The 18399-nt window shown below is 32.4% G+C and overlaps 1 pseudogene; it reads right to left on the reverse strand.

The window, feature by feature from the left end:
• Window positions 1-1341: 1341 nt before the first annotated feature.
• Window positions 1342-10721, reverse strand: LOC145572281 (putative cyclic nucleotide-gated ion channel 16; annotated as a pseudogene).
• Between the last annotated feature and the right edge of the window lie 7678 nt (window positions 10722-18399).

An 18399-nucleotide genomic window follows, 5' to 3' on the forward strand; every position in this document is an offset into this window, starting at 1 on the left:
GACTATCTTTGAACATCTTTAAATCCGAATAGAATTAGGAAAGTTTTAAAAAAGGAAAGTTTTATATTCAAATCAAATTCCATGATCTTATCTTTTCAAAAAAAGGATAATTAAGATATTTTAGAAACTTATATAAGATTCTAATCAATCCTAATTAGTTTAGGAATAGGATTAAACCTTTGGACCCTCCTCATGATCATTGGGTCGTAGGTAAAATCCGGTTTGGGCCCAGTTTAGTATTTTGGCCATAACTTCCTCATTATTCATCGGAATTGGGCTTATAATATATCGTTGGAAAGGTCTTTTCGAGCCCCATCCAACTACACCATTATTGGACCCTTATCATGGACCAAACTAAACTGGATTGGACGTTTTCATAAAATAGAGCGGGTTTTCGAAAACAGAAAGAAAGAATTTTAATAAAAACTAACCGCAACACTTGACTTTTCACACTTTCACCTCATTCGATTATGGTTCGACGTGAAAGGTATTCATCACTGGGTTTGGTTTTGGGGAGACACAAATGGGTGTCTACACATATATTAGGTCTTAATTGTCAAAAATAAGATTATAATGCTTAGATATTATATTATAAATATCAGAAATTATATTATAATTGTCATAAATTAGGTTATATATATCAGATATTAGGTTATATATATAAAATATTAGGTTAGTTTTGCCAAAGCACATACCCTCCATTAAGATCTCTTCAAAATTTTTTAAATTGCAGGTTTTCTCGACAGAAAAATAAGATGAAGAATAGCCTTTTCCTTCGCAAGTTCATCCAATTTTCCAGACACCTATCTCTTCCATCAAAGGTTGGCTCTTTTTATTTCTTTCCTAATTTTACTGAAGGTATAACAATAGCAAGTCCAATACCATTCAGTGCCCTTGATATTGCCACCTAATCATATCGATCAGAACTCAGAAGATTCATAATACTGATCCAGCAATTGGGTTATGAGAGCTGTCTATAAATAACAAAAATTCAGGAACTTTGTATGCAGGATCCCCAGCGCCCGAAAATGGGTGGGGGAGGGTCGCCGGCACCGGGGGTTGGGAGGGAGAAGTCGCCGGCTGCCGGTAGGGGCTGGGCAGTGACAGTGGATAGGGGGTGGGAGTATGCATTATAAACCGAACTCGCGTGAAATGGATTCACACAAAATCTTCTCAAAAATTAAAAATGACATACCCCAATAGCACAGCTCAAAATAATCTTAATTTGTTGAGACTACCTACAATAAACACTATAGGCGAGAGGTAATTTAATAATTTTACCTCGGTATTAATCAATGATTGATAATTAATTAGTATACCGTAGATTACATGAAATTTTGGTCAAAAAAAGTCGGGATCTTCTGGCTTAAACATCTTAGGCATCTTTAGGTCATAATGAGAAGAAGTATCAACAATTTTCGCCTTTTGATTTGCCCCTCTTTTAGTATTTGCAGCAAATTTAGAAGCTAGAATTGTAGCTTTAAGTGGTTGTTGGTGTTTATTATTATCATCATCTTCATCATTGTGCTTTAAAATCAATGGGTCACCTTCACTATACATGATCTCATCCTCATTATTTTCGTCATCATCATCCATAATATAATAAAAGTAATTTTCATGTCTTGCCAAATCTTCAGCCAACTTTCTCTTTTGATGACGCCGCCAAGCAGCTTGTATAAAACATGCTCCCCATGTCCTCCATTGATGAGAATAGTACCTAAAAGAATGTTGAAGCTTTTTGCTTTGTAGACGCTTAAACTGAGTTGCTACATATTTAAGGTCTTCAGCTCGTAAGGCAAAATGCTTCGACTTCGGTGATGGCTTTTACTTTTCTTGTTGAGGATGGAAGGTTTAGAGTTGTAGTAGTTGGTAATATTGCCCATGTTAATAACTCTTCACCGCAAAAGTCGCCTTGGAGAAGAGTAATAGAGTTAAAGAAACCCGACCGGCCACCATATGTAGTGGAGCTTTCCAGTTGCCCTCTTATTATGAACATCTGATAAATTAGAGAGAAGAGATAATAGAATGGTTTTTGTATTGCTTGCTTGTTTATTATTCATCAATAGGTTGAGTATTTATACAAAACCTAACCTCATAAGATAGGAAACAATATTCCTAAAAGATATACCATATATCCTAATGATATATTCTCAAAATAATATCTTAACATAAATATTCTAAATATATTATTCTCTTAAATGATATATACGGAAAATATATCACACATATATTTTCCGATATCTCTAACACCCTCCCGCAATCGTAACGGCAGTAACACGAACGTTGCGATTGGAAATTCTTCACTTTGTTGAAGCCGAGATGCACACTCTTGTGATGTCGCCTTCAATTTTTGTCTCTTCTTTTCAACGATGAGAACGTTCATCTTTTCGAACTCATCAGTCATCAATCAAACAGGAATGTCATTCTTTTCGAACCTGCAAATATAACAATTTTTGGTTTTTCAAGAGCAAAACCGAGCTCCAATAAAATATTGGTTTGTCAGAGTAAACCACACTCAAATTTCTTATTGGCCTTTCAGAGTAAACCACACTCAAATTTCTTATTGGTCTTTCAGAGTAAACCACACTCAAATCCAAAGAAGCAAAATTATGCTCGAATCAACTCACAAACCTCGTCTCACGACACAAGGAGAACCAAATATATCTTGTCTCACGACACAAGCGAGCCGTTTTTTTTTTTTTTTTTCATCTTTGAGAGTCAAAGACACACCAACAACTTTATTTTGATCTCAATGCTTAGAAAAGCCACGCATGATGTAATGTATACATCAAGTCATCAACTCAAATTCTGCACCAACACTAACTTGCACAGCGGAATAAACTAAAAAAAAATTTGGTAATTTTTGCTAAAGGATCATCCCACCGGTGGGTTTAATTTCTAACCCACCGGTAGGGGGGAAATTTTTTATGAACGGTCCCAAGATTTAACCTGCTCTTGATACCATGATAAATTAGAGAGAAGAGATAATAGAATGGTTTTTGTATTGCTTGCTTGTTTATTATTCATCAATAGGTTGAGTATTTATACAAAACCTAACCTCATAAGATAGGAAACAATATTCCTAAAAGATATACCATATATCCTAATGATATATTCTCAAAATAATATCTTAACATAAATATCCTAAATATATTATTCTCTTAAATGATATATACGGAAAATATATCACACATATATTTTCCGATATCTCTAACAACATCATCTCCGAAACAGGATCTCCTTCTCGAGCTATGTATGTGTCTTTGGTGCTTAAGGACGGTATTAGACGTTCACATATAGCATCTAGTAGTTGATCGTCCATTTGTGCAAAGAAAGGAACCTACAAAAAGGAACATATGCCATAAAAAAACTGATTATGTATACTTTATTTTTTATTTAAAGAATTTTAAATATATTAATGGTCCAAGCATGCATAAATAATGAAATTCAAATGATTGTAAATAACACAAAAAAAAAAATGCAAATAGTAGTGATAGTTTGAGTTAGTTTTATTTGTTTTAACTACCATCTCTTCTATGACAGTGATCATGACAGGCAAACTAATTAAGACAATCTTCCTAATTAAAAAAAAAATGGTTTAGTGAGATATACTTAGGCCCCGTTCTTTAGAGCTGCTCTGCTTTGCTCTGCTGAAATCTGCTCTGCTTTGCTCTGCTGAAATTTGCTCTGCTCTGCTTCAATCTGCTCTACTCTGCCCTGCTCTGCTCTGCTCTGCTTAAAATTAATACTTAATATTGAATTATTATAATAATAATGTATATTTAATAAAAATAATAATAAAAAATTAATACTTAATGATAATAATAATTAAAATTTAATAATAATAAATAAATAAATAATATTTATTAATAATAATACTTCCTCCGTTTTCTTTTATTTGCAACACAGCCTTGTGGCACGTGTTTTGAGCTCTGGTTTATGTAATGTAAATGGACAAAATTTTCATTATAATTTTTACAAATGATACTTAACTCTATTCTAATTTTCGTGTAAAAATTATATTGATAAAATCGCTCGTTTACCCTCACTAATCATCTCCTAAAACTGTGTGCTTAAAAGGTGTGTTGCAAGTAAAAGAAAACGGAGGAAGTATATAATTAATATTTAATAATAATAATATTAATAATAATAATATTAATAATAATATAATAAATATTTAATAATAATATATTAATAATAATATAATAAATATTTAATAATAATATATTAATAATAATATAATTAATATTTAATAATATTAATATTATTAATAATAATTGATTTTTAATAATAAAATTTAATGATTATAATAATAGTAATAATAGTAGTAGTAGTAGTTGTAGTAGTAGTAATAATAATAATAATAATAATAATAATAATAATAATAATATTTAATATTTAATATTTAATATTTAATAACAATAATAAAGCATTACAATTATTATTATAGTATTAGTAGTAGTAGTAATAATAATAAATAATAATAATAATAATAATAATAGTAATAATAACAATATTAGTAGTAATAATAATAATAATAATAATAATAATAATAATAATAATGAAATCTGCTCTGCTCTGCTGGGCTCTGCTTTGCTCTGCTTCAATCTGCTCTGCTCTGCTCTGCTTTGCTGAAATCTGCTCTGCTCTTCTGCTCTGCTTTGCTGAAATCTGCTCTGCTCTGCTCTGCCCAGAAGCTCAAAAGAACAGGGCTTTAGTATTTTATTGTATTGATCTCTAAGTTATCGATAAGTTAATACTACCTCAATTAAATGTTATGTATAGCTTTGGATCATTTTATATCTGACAAATAATTCCCTAAAGTTGCACATAACATTTAACGAAGGTGGTACAATATTTAACACTAGAGGAGTTTATTATCTAACTTAATCAAACTAGCCAATTTAATTATTTATTATGACTAGATGCAAATTAAACTAAAAAAAGAATAAATTTTGTATTAATTAACCATATGAAAATGCAATACTTAAGCAAAAATAACTTACCCGGCGGACAAGACCCAAACATAAATGTTTTTGAATCTCTCGTCGAATATCTAAGGGCAATGTTTGTAGAATAGACTCTTCATCAACTCCTCTTGTTGCAAGCCACTTATATTGAACAAATCGCCGGATTCGCTCCCTAAGTTCCTCTGGGAGTTGTCTATGTTGCATCCATTCCTCTGTATCTCTTCTTTTTATCCTCCATTCTTCAATTCTGGTCATTATAGATTGAAGATAATTCTGCAATATGAGATCATATGATAATTCTAAGAAAAATAAAAGAACAATACTAGGTCAATTACTCAAAATAATTTTATAACATGAAATACTATGACTACTCTATACAAATTTCTCACTTAGGAAAAAAAAACTCATGTTATTATTATACATTTCTCAATATTTTAAGTAATTTTGTTTTTTTTTTAATGTTAAAATTTTTAGAAAATTTAAAATCGGTCAGAGCAACTCGATGTAGAAAATTTGTTCACTTACAATTCCATAGAAAGTTTCACCCCAAAAGCAATTGGTGATAAGAGTATTAACTCCAAACATCATTAAAGAGGAGAATTTCATCAAGTCGATACAAGCTCATAAAAAGTGTTCAATCCAAATTTCTCCTCTCTTTAAATTGGAATAAGTCACATGTAAATCAGATAACAAACATTTCCGCAACGATAAATGAATTTAACATTTGACCATTATTCTTTAATTATCTTAAGAATATCTCTACCGGGAACTTTTTGTCATATTATCCTAATTGCCAATCTTTTTATTAATCATCCTAGTTGCCAATCTTTTTATTAATCTCTTTGTGTATTTAATTTACCTAAACAATGAGAGATAGAAGTATAATATTTTATTTTTTTTCTAACAATTATCTCATTTTCATCTTCTGCTAACCACTACAATTAACTAATTAGGAAGGGCATATTTTTTTAAATCCAACCATAATTAAGTGAGACTATAATTCAAATAGAAGAGGGTAATAATTTTACTAATTATGAGATTTTCCATTTCGCTCCCTAATTGCTTTCCTCCCTTCTTCCTTTCCATTGACAATAAAAATTTACTTTCTCTCCCCTAAGGACGTATCCAGGGTTTTAAATCTACCGAGGGCCAACCGGCCAGCCCCCGTAGCTAGGCCTTGTGTACTAGACCTACTAGACTATAGTTTACTCACATTCACATACACGTAATCCCCCCACCCCCACAAATTTGTTTTCTTCATTTATTCCTAGTATAGTTTGTCTTCCGGACCTTTCTTATTCCCTTGTACTTAAGCTCGTTCATTCGACTTATCTTTTTATTTAATTCATCTTAGTTCATTTAATTAAATCAATTACTTTACTCTTTATATCTAATTAATTCAATCTTATTACAATAAGTACTATTGTTTCACTTTATACATGTTGTCTATATAATATATATGCATCTAAAAGAGAAAACACGGAGTATTATAGATCATTTATAAAAAAATTCAATTTTTATGTATAACTAATGGTTAAACTTTTGAGCTAAGCATTGATATGCCCATTGAAATCTTACTTTGGTAAATGTGCGTAAATGAACATTTCAAGTGATATGAAACAAAAGAAGTAAGTACAATGTATTACCTGAACTTGGCCAATTAAGTGCGAAAAAAGGAATAGACCCATCACACAAATAAAACTGCAAAATAGTGTTTCCTCAACGTAGGTGCTATTTTCTATATTTTGCCCATAAGAACTGTGATAAAAAAAAAAATAAAAAAAAAAAATAAATAAATAATCAATAACTTATATGATAATATAACTTTAGATTAGCTCATAAAATATAAATTCAGATTATTACTTACAAATAAAAAAATTAAAAAAAAATTATTACTAACAAAATTGTCAAGTTTATCCAAATTGTGATGATGGTTTTTCAACATATTATAAACAATCAAGTATCCAAATATATGTACACACCCTGATCCTTTTTGTTCTTCTCATTTATCAAATAGTAAAGGTTAATAGTTCTTCCCATTTAGAATTTTTTCATTTATAGATAAAATATTTCAAACAATTTTCCACTTAGTGAATGTGTCCATTACATATTTATTACTTTTCTCTTTTTTCATATAAGTTTCTAAACAATTCCCCCCCCCCCCCCCCCCTCCCTCCCCTAATTGTTTAAGCATGTTTCATGTTTTAATCAGCATCCTTTAATTTCTTCCTAATTGCCACATTATTAATTACCTTGTCTATTTTTTTTTCTATGTCACTTTTATATTTCTTTTATTTGTTTGAAAAGTGACCTATTTCCCTACCTTATAAAAAGTTCAAAAGAACTCTTATGAATAGTGTGATGACTTTTTTTATCTCTAAAAATGTTTATTTATCCATATAACCATTTATGTCATATTAACTCTTATGTTTCTAGTATTTATTTCTCTTAGCTTCTTTAGTCTTCCTTCCTTTCCAACTTCCAACATCCAAAGTTATTTTTCTTCTATTGTTAGAAGGCAAAACTATTTAACCTGATAATAGTCCTCTTCAAGGGGTGGGGGAATAGGCTGGATATAATCCACTTTGTTAATATTTTCATAAGAAAAAAAAAAAAAAAAAAACACACACACACACACAAACCCACCGAATTTAATTACCTCATCACCTAATTAGACATTTTCTTTTGAAACTTTCTCCGTTAACTTTTAGTTGCAACATTTTAACTTTCACGCTTGTCAATACATAATTTTAATCTCTTGTATCTCAGATTATAGACATGTAAAAAAATCTAAAGATTAATATTTAAAACATATATATAAATCGAGATAAATCTAATAAGATCCCACATGACTATTTTGCCCAACAAAAAAGTCAATAAAAATAAAGAACAATTATAAAAAAAAATGAAAAATGTATATATATTTTCAAGTGTTGCAACTAAAAGTGATGGATGATGTATATTATAATTCACAACAAAAGCCATATTGCACCATGAAAAGCTTACAACTAAAGAGTGAATAGCGTATATACATTTTCAAGTGTTACATTTTCATACCTACACAAGGATATGATTGTTACAATTTATTTCTTAGTATACATATGTGTTCAAAAGCCTAGCCAGTAAGTTTTGAGTATCATGACAAGTTATTACAACTCGACCATAAACATCGATTATGTCGCGCGCAACGCGCACGTAATCTTTCCTAGTAATATAAAAATTAAAATTTTTACTACTCCCAATGCCAAATGAGAATAAAATGAAAGTGGCAAAGAAAAAAAAAGTGATAGTGTTATTTAAAGTTTTTGTGTTTTGTGGGTTTTTTTTTTTTTAAATGGTAGTTATTTTCAAAAATTATCATTTAAATAGTAGCTGTTGGCAAAATTTTAAAAGTAAAACTAAGGGAAGAAAATACCTTAAGGTCTTCAACCCCCACCAAAGGCAATAGAAATAAGTTTGGGTGAAACCAGCAGAGACAACATCATCGGTTATAATTCGACCAAACATTCCGAAGGTGAATTTGTGATCTTTATTTCGAGGGTTACAATTCGTAAGAACGTCAGATCGTTCTAACCATTTCTTTCGAGCTGGCAGGTTTTTGTTCTCTATATCAAAAAATGACGGTTTGCATGGAAATTTTCTTGAATTTCTTTGCCTTAAACATTCTATTGTCCAGCAAGTATGTACTCGTTGTAGTGCCCATAAATACCATATGCCTCCTATCACCTGTGAATTGTCATGAAAAAAGGGATGTTGTATAAAAAAAACTGCATGTTGCCATTGTAAAGAAATGGCAAAATTGATATAAACCACCTTTTTTGTCCAACTTTTTTGAAAAAACCACCTTTTATGTTTTTTTTTACTAAACCACCTTTTAAGTACCTAAGATTTTGATTGCACCACCCCTATTTCAAATTATGACGAAAATATAACTGAGACGTCAAAGGGGCCCATTACTTGTGCTTTTCCCTCCTAAATCATTTATTTTTTCCCTCCCAAAAACATTCGACCCTTCCCTTATATAAATACATGACTAAATTGAGTAAAGCTCTAAAAAAGTCAAACCTAATTTTGCTGCACAAATAAAATTGTAGTCTTTGTTCATTCTCAAACCCTAAATTGAGGTAATTGAAGCGGATGGTTGAGATAGAAGGGAAGGTTTTGTTGTGGTTGTTGATTTGGAAGTGGATGGTTGAGATGCAATCCGTTAGATTTGAAATAGGGGTGATGCAATCAAAATCTTAGGTACTTAAAAGGTGGTTTAGTAAAGAAAATAAAAAAAATAAAAAATAAACATAAAAAGGTAGTTTTTTCAAAAAAGTTGGACAAAAAAAGTGATTTATACCAATTTTGCTTCTTATAAGATTATATGTTACTATCTCCAATTCCTTTTGTTCTTCCCATTTGTTATCTTAACATACACTATATCTAAGATGAGATAATCTTCTAGTTTACTCTCAGTATATAAAATACAACAATTATGTTAGGTATTATTTGATTTATTCAATGAGTAGTTTATTAATATTAAACTTTAATATTTATTTTTTTTTTTACTAATATGGAACTATAGATTTGTATGGTCAAAGTAATACATTGACAAACGTTCACAATCAAAATAGAATTACATTTAGGATTGTTAGAAGTACTTCGCTAACATTGTTATATAAATTCTATATATGTCATTTAATTCTAATGACATATGTAATCTCCATTGTGTAATTGAGTAAGTCGTTAACCAATTGACATAATTAGTGACTAAATTTTCTCCATGTACTTCATATATCATAAATAAATTATTAGCTACTAAAACTTTAATATTAATTATATGATATTTCTTTAAAAGCAATTAGTCAAAATTTAAAGAACAACAATTAGAGGTTCTTACATGGCCAGCCAATATAAAGAGAAGCATATTATAAACTGCTCCAGACCATGCATTTTTTGCTGCAATTCCTGTAGAGTTCACAATCTTTCGGTTCAACGGAATCATTACGAACAAGCGAGGAATGAATTGAACAAGTACAATAAGAGCCACAGTGTGATTTGTATGAGCTTTTGTTCCACTTCTTAATGCCGGGACAATAAACCAAATCATTGTCTGTAATCATTATAATTCGTAAATATTTGTACTCATTCTGTGCTACGTTATACATATAATGTAGTGCAATTTTAGTGCTATATAACAAAATTTTGATAAATATAAGATGTAACACATAATGACATGAACTATAAGCGAACTATAGCTATTGACACGAACTTCACATTATAGATGTAATTGTTCATGAATAATACCTGAGGCAAAGGAAGCATTGCAGCAACGTCGATTATAAAATCGGACGTTAAATACCTAGCAGCAATAGCTTTAGGGTCCATAACAAGCTCCTTACGTCCAAAAACTCTAGAATTTCTTGAAATAAAGGCAGTTCGAAATTTTAAGAAAATATGCACAAGGTAAAGGAAATCACAAATGGTTCTAATAAGAGTCATAATGATTAATAACTCAAAATTCGTGTTAAGACAAGCGTAACCACATATTGTAGGAACATAGAAGTATAGAGGATCAAGAAATAGAGTAATTAGGCATGTTATTAAGAAGAGGTTATTCCAACTAGTAATGAATTCGCTACGAGGATCATGGATCTTTGTCCACCATTGAGGCTTTGACTTTTGTTGTTGTCGACGAAGAATTGAGAATGATGTAGGGAAATGACGAATTTTGGAAGATGGTGCATAAAATTGAAAACTATGCATACTTTTTTGTATCTGGATTTGAGTCTGTTAAAATATTGGTTAAGGAAAAGATAATTTTCTATTAATTCGATTGTGTAAGGGTGTAAAAGGAAAAATATTGACAAAGGATATGAAAAATAAAGTCGAGAAGATGATTGTTTAAAGGAGGTTGAGAAGCTTACGGAGAGTTAAGGGATAAGCCAAATATTTCGCTTCTGATGTAAAAGAAGGGAAAAGTTGGTTAAGGAATTATCAAAAAGTCAAAAAATATAGTAAGTTTTATTTTTATTCTACTTTTTTTTGTTATTCCATTTTTTTTATTCCACTTATATTCATTACAGTTCAAGTAAAGAGAAAAAAAAAATTGAAAAATTAATATTTAAGAAATTTATGACATACACTCTCCTTTTTTGTTTTTTGAAAAAATATGACATGCACTCTCCTACAACAAGTTCATCATAATTATGCATTCAATAAATTAAAATAATCCGCCTATAAAATGATAATCGATAACTAATGTGTTATATATAAAGTAAAATAATGTTAAAATAGATCATGATTCAAAACTAAATATCCAATTTTATAAATCTATGTTGTTTCAATGAATACTACAAGAGGGGGGGGGGGGTTGAATTGTAGTATGAGAGTTTAGCCAAACTTTTTGCGAAATTAAAACTAAGTAAGCTAAAGGAACAGAAAGATAAACTGAAGGAACCAAAAGATGCAAGAGAGATTTTTACGTGAAAATCTCCTTGACCCTAACAAGGAGAAAAACCACGACCACTTGGGATTTTGGGAAAAGAATCTTCACTAGAATAGGGCAAATGGTCCTATTACAAATTAAAGACTCAAACTTCAAGTTCCTCAACGAACTTGAAACCCCGAGGAACAATTCACTCAACTTGTTACTCTTCTCTTCTCTTTCTCTTCTCTATCTCTCTTCTCTTTCTCTTCTCTTTCTCTTTTCTTTCTCTTCTCTTTCTCACTTCTCTTTCTCACATACAGAAGTTTACTCAAACTTCCCCATTTCCCAACTTACAACTCGAAAGATAAATAACTCTAGTATAAGAACATAAGAACACTCTATATCACTTATGTGGAATTGACACTTAACTCGAATTAAAGCTTGAAAACTTATGTGAGCAAGGGTGAGTCTTTCCAACTGATTTCAAAGACTATTTATAGATCAAATTCGTTTAGGAAAAACTCCTTTGTGCAGCAAATCCATTACGCCATTACTCCAACCCACTAAGATGAACATGTTCCTAATTTCAAGGAAGCATGAACTCCTTAATGTGCTTTGACCATGATATGAAAGAGATCATGGAAAGTAAGCCGCAAGTTTTGGAAAACATGGAAGATTTTATTTCCAAAAGATATTTTCGAAAATTATAAATAAAATAAAATCTTTTTTGTTAAGAAAAAGATAAACGTTTTAAACTTAACTACTTTCTTAAAAATATGCTAGCACAATATTATCTTTTTAGACCAACTCCACACAGATTTTTCGAGTGTAACTTAATATCTTATACTTAATAAATCCTAAAATATAAAAATATATTTAGTCGTCATGTCCTCTGATGAAGCTTCTACTCCGAGGCTTCTGTTCCTCAAGGGGAACTTCTCTTCTCTGGTGAACCTTCTGCTCTGAAGCTTCTGTTCCCTGAGGGGAACCTTCTCTTCTTAAGTCTCCATTTGTAAAGCACCAGTTCTTCCAAAGGAACTCTTCTTTTTGGATAGCTCTGTTTCTGGCTTTCCTGTTCCTCATGGTATCTTTGCACGATACTTAATTCTCCTAGTCATTGCATCTTATCACACACTTAAACAATCAAGCTCTTATTAGTCTGTAAGTAAGTGAGGTTGTGTCATCATCAAAATCATTAAGTCCCAACAATATTCCCCCTTTTTGATGATGACAAACAAACCAAACTTACTTACAAGAAAACAAAGATAATCCAACCTATTCTAAAAGAAAGAAAATGCAAAAACAAAATACAATGCAAAAAGGGAACTAATACTAAGAAATAAAAGCAATGCTGAAATGAAAAACTAAGGAAAAACTTGTATATATATTATACCTGCTTGTAAAGAGTAGGCAGCTTGTGAAGATTTTGAACAGAGATCATCGAATGATTAAGTTTACTTGATAGTTTGCATCTCTTCCCCCTTTTGGCATTATCAAAAACCAACACACAAGCAATAGTATATTATAACACAGCAACATCTAAGTGGTTTGGTGTTAAGACGAGAAGCATGCATAGAGAGAAAACATTCATAAAGCATATAGGCAGAATAAACATAGGTATAAATCATCCAAAAACGATTTAAAACATCGGTCAAATGTACCAAATTTGCAAGTTCACCAAAAGAAAATTAAAAGTGCCCAAAATATTAAAGACCAAAATAAAATTGTTCCCAAAAGCAAATAAAATAAGAGTTTCATCAACATAAAAAGGCTGCAAGGTAAGGTAAGATCATGAAGCAGCATTCTGGTCATCATCAACAGCAAGATCCTCCAACTTCTTGCTAATTTGAGACACAATGTCCTTGACAATGGACTGTCTCCCTTTATCAGTGCTTGTGACCAGCTTCTTCACATCAGCATTTAGAGTGATCACACTCTTCTTCAAATCCTTCATCTCTGCTTGGAACTTCTCCTGATCCTTGAGCACTTTCTGGAGCAGTTCCTTCACCTCTTTCAAACTCTCCTCAGCTGCAAAACCTGCAAATGCATACCTAATAGAAGTAAGAGTACTAGGAAGCTTCTGCAAATCCTCCTGGTCACCAGAAAGATCAATGCACACTGGAGATGGATTCCCCTTCTTTTTCAACAACCTCAAACTTTTTCTCTTTTTCCTTCCCCCTGTTTCCAGTATCTCCCCTACATCTTCTTTTTCCTCTTCCTCCTGCTCTCCCTCATTCTGAATATCTTCAACAACCTTCTCAATAGCCCCTACTGCTTTCTTTTCTTCCCCCTCAACTACTGCACTCACTTCCTTTGGCCTTTTATCTTTTTCTTCTACCACCAATTCAAAACATCCATTCACAATTTTTAGCTTATGGTTTTCAAGAAATATGGGCTGTATGAATTCGATGTTTTTGAGAGGTAGGGGCTCTTTCTTGGCAAAGGAAATGCCAAAGCTTTCGAAGACAAAGGTAAGTAAGTTTCCATATCCAACCTTCCATCCTTTTGGAACACAGTGGGTAAGGTGTTGGATCATGATTGAGGGAAAATTGATAGGTATTTTTCGGGCTAGGCAGTAGATTAGGACAGAGTCAAGCTTGTTTGCACTGTCTCTCTTTTGAGAGCGAGGGATTATGTCATTGAACACAAATTTTAGTAGAATTTTGTCAAGAGGGGTTAGGTCATTATGGTTTATGTAGGGTTCCTCGGGGTCACCTCCTAAATGCTCAACAATTTCATCAATGTTAGCTTCAGGAAGGGGATTTCTAATGACATTGGTTTTGAAATACAAATCATACCCAGCATTCGGCACATCAAACAACTCAGCCAAATACACAGCATCAAATTCAATTTCCTTCCCATACACCATGCTACGAATAATACCCTTAGAGTACTTAAAATTTTTGCAAAAATCTTTCATAGCATCAACATACATACTCCGATTAAAACATTCACTCAGCAAGTTTACCCAATTTTGAAACTCAAGCAAATCAAGCAATTCATACAATTTTACAGATCTACACCAAGGTAAATTGAGTGTCAAACCTGTCACAAAATGTTCTCCCATCTTCTCATGCTTTTTCATAGCAGCAGGTTTGTCTCGATAATTCACACCTAGTTCCGGAACACTTTCCTTTTCCTCTTGCATGTCATTGGCTTTCCTTTTGCGAGAGGACCGAGATTCGGTAGTTGATTCATTATTTGGAGGTTCAGAGATCTCTTTGGTTGAGTTTTCCAGAAGGTTTTCCATGGTGATGTCTGGGATAGGGTTTGCTTCGGTTTCAGCTAAGGTTTTTTGAGAGGTAGACATTGGAGAGTAATTTTGATCGGAGTGATGAGAGAGAAGGTAATTTTTGTGTGGTGTAAATTTTTGTGAGGCTGACATCTCTTTTATGGTGGAGGTAAATTGGTGAAGTGAGGTGTCGCTTGGAAGGTGAAGTGAATTAAGTTGATTTGACACTCATATTTATTGCTTAGGGAAACGCAAACCGTGTTTTAAGAGAGTAATGTGAGTGGGTTACTTTTGAACAAAGGATAATGATGAATATTAGATGTATTCATCCAAATTTTGTGTTTAGATAAAAAGAATTTGGAATTTTGAAAGATAGATAAACACAACAATTTTATCTCTTGAATTTAATCAGTAAAAACCACTTGCAAAAGCAACTTGATACATGGAACAATTCAACAAGGCTTATGCAACCAATTTTGGACTTTCATATTCTATGCCTTTCAAATTTACATGCCTTTAACAAATGTTACTCCTGCTCACAACCTGTCTTAACTATGTAATTAAACATATAACACTTGTGCACAGTATACAATGATTAAGCACGTCAGTTTGAGTTTCATACCTGAGGGAACTTGATGCATTTTTCTTAGTATAACTAAATCATCCCAAGTTCCATTCTCATCTTCTCGTGCCTTACTCTATTCAAGGGTTTTGTTAAAATATCTGCAATTTGATTGTCAGTTTGGCAGAAATCTAATTTAATCAAACCCTTTTCAACATTATCCTTAAGGAAATGATGCCTTATATGAATATGCTTGACTCTTGAATGATGGACTGGATCTTTAGATATGCAAATTACATTAGTGTTATCACAATAAATAGTAATGCAATTAAATTTAATACCAAAGTCACACAACTGTTGTTTGATCCAAAGGACTTGAGAGCAACAAGCAGCTACTGTTACATACTCAACCTCTGCAGTCGACAATGCAATAGTATTTTGTTTCTTGGAACCCCAAGAAACTAGACAAGAGCCAAGAAACTGAACCATACCTGAGGTGCTTTTCCTGTTGACTAAGTCACCAGCATAGTCAGCATCTGTAAATCCTCTAAGCATAAAGTCATCACTTCTAGGATAGAACAGACACAGGTCATCTGTTCCTTTGAGGTATCTTAAAATTCTCTTAACAGCCGTTAGATGTGATTCTTTAGAATTAGATTGAAATCTAGCACACAATCCAATATTGAAAGAAATGTCAGGCCTACTGGCTATTAGATATAGCAATGAACCAATCATACCTCTATAAGTGTTTTGATCCACACTTGTTCCTTGTGAATCCTTATCAAGTCTTGTTGCTGTTCCCATAGGTGTGTGATTTGTCTTGGCATTCTCCATGTTGTACTTCTTTAGAAGTTCCTTGACATACTTCTGTTGGTGAATCATAATTCCTTCTGCAGTTTGCTTTATTTGTAGTCCAAGGAAGAAATTCAATTCACCCATCATGCTCATTTCAAATTCACCACCCATTAGCTCAACAAAGTACTTGCATAAACCATTGTTAGTAGCACCAAATATAATATCATCTACATTAATCTGTACAACTAACAAATCAGTTCCTCGTGATTTAAGAAAAAGAGTTTTATCTATTTTTCCTCTTTTGAAATCATTTTTCAGTAGGAAGTTTGAAAGCCTTTCATACCAGGCTCTTGGAGTTTGTTTAAGCCCATAGAGAGCTTTATCAAGCTTAAAAACATGATTTGGAAATTTAGGATTTTTGAAACTTGGAGGTTATTCAACAAATACCTCCTCATTTAAGAAACCATTAAGAAAAGCACATTTCACATCCATTTGATATAGTTTGAAACCCATAAAAGAGGCAAAAGCTACTAGGATTCTAATAGCTTCTAATCTAGCTACAGGAGCAAAGGTTTCATCGAAATCAATACCTTCCTGTTGGTTGTATCTCTTCACAACCAATCTGGCCTAGTTCCTTACTATAGTGCCATGTTCATCAAGCTTGTTCCTGAACACCCATTTGAGTCTAATAACTTTCTTACCCTTAGGCTTTGGCTCAAGGTGCCAAACTTTGTTCCTCTCAAACTCATTTAGTTCCTCTTGCATGGCCACTATCCAGTCAGCATCTCCCAAGGCTTCTTGATGATTTCGAGGCTCTAGGATGGACAAAAATACATCGAACGCACAAAAGTTCCTCATCTGCGATCTTGTTTGAATTCATTTTCTTATGTCACTGATTATGAGATCAGTTGGATGGGAACCTTTATAATTGAATGTCCTAGGTTGAAATTTCCTAGCAGGAACTCCAATTTGAGGAGCTTCTGGTTCTGTTCCTTCTGCTTTTTCTTCTTCTGCTAGTTCCTCATTCACTTGATGATCTGGTTGAGGAACTTCCTCATTCTCTTGATGATCCTCTTCTGGAGCAGGCTGCTTTTCTTTGGTTTGCTTCTGAGTCTCTTCTTCATCCCTGTCTCTTATCAAACCAATTTCAAAATCATTATCATCTTCTCGTTCCTACACACTCACAAACTGGGTAACTTCATTAAAGATTATGTGAATGCTTTACTCAACACACATTGAACTTTTATTGTAAACTCTATAACCTTTGCTATCAGAGGCATATCCAAGAAATATGGCCTCTTCACTTCTTTCATCAAATTTCCCTAGGTTTTTCTTACCATTGTTATGTACAAAGCACTTACAACCAAAGGCTCTAAGATGAGTGTAGACACCCAAATGTGTCTCCCCAAAACCAAACCTAGTGATGAATACCTTTTGCGTCGAATCATTATCAAACGAGGTGAAAGTGTGAAAATTCAAGTGTTGCAGTTAGTTTTTATTAAAATTCTTTCTTTCTGTTTTCGAAAACAACTCTATTTTATGAAAACAGCCAATCCAGTTTAGTTTGGTCCACGACAAGGGTCCAATAATAGTAGAGTTGGATGGGGCTTTCAAAGAGCTTTCCAACGATATATTATAAGCCCAATTCCGATGAATAATGAGGAAGTTATGGCCAAAACATTAAACTGGGCCCGGTTTGATCTTTACATGCGACCCAATGATCTAGGGGAGGGCCCAATATTAATTATTATTCCTAAATTTATTAGAATTGATTATAGTCTTCTAGAATTCTCCAGAGGGTTCTTTAATCCTAATAAGATTAGAATTAATAATTAGATTTTGATAAAGTTTTATTTAGAATAAAATATTATTTTATGAAAGATATGATTTCAGTTTCATACGGACTTTACAGATCGATTTTGATCCACATGTGGACTCCGTGTTGAAAGCGCGTAGAAATCTAGGCTATCGCCACGCGACAGATCCTGTCGCCTGGCAACAAGGTCGGTTTTGCGGCGACAGCGTGGAGTTTTATTCCTTATCAAATTCTACCTATTTCCGGACTGTTTTCTTATAAATAGGGTCCTGAACCTCCGTTTTCAATGGCCAATTCTCATCATCTTCAATCAACAGTCAATTCACAATCATCTATTCTCTCTATGCTCCCATCTCTCTAGCACAAACAAAATTCCGCATTCACAAGATCTAGACACACCTAGCCAAGTTCGAAGTTGTCTTCGCCCTAGACGTGAAAGATTATAATTTCTGAGGGTTTGGTCCTAAATCTCTATTTCCATTATTTAATTTAATTAATTTTATACTTTTCCTTGAAGTTACTAACGTGTGTATTTTGTTATTAGAAAGAGGTACGAGGCATCGAAGTAAGTACTTTAATTGTTTAACTGATCTTTTGATATAGAAATCA

Source organism: Chenopodium album, chromosome 12 (genome assembly GCF_948465745.1).
Source record: "Chenopodium album chromosome 12, dcCheAlbu1.1, whole genome shotgun sequence".
Lineage (NCBI taxonomy): Eukaryota > Viridiplantae > Streptophyta > Magnoliopsida > Caryophyllales > Amaranthaceae > Chenopodium > Chenopodium album.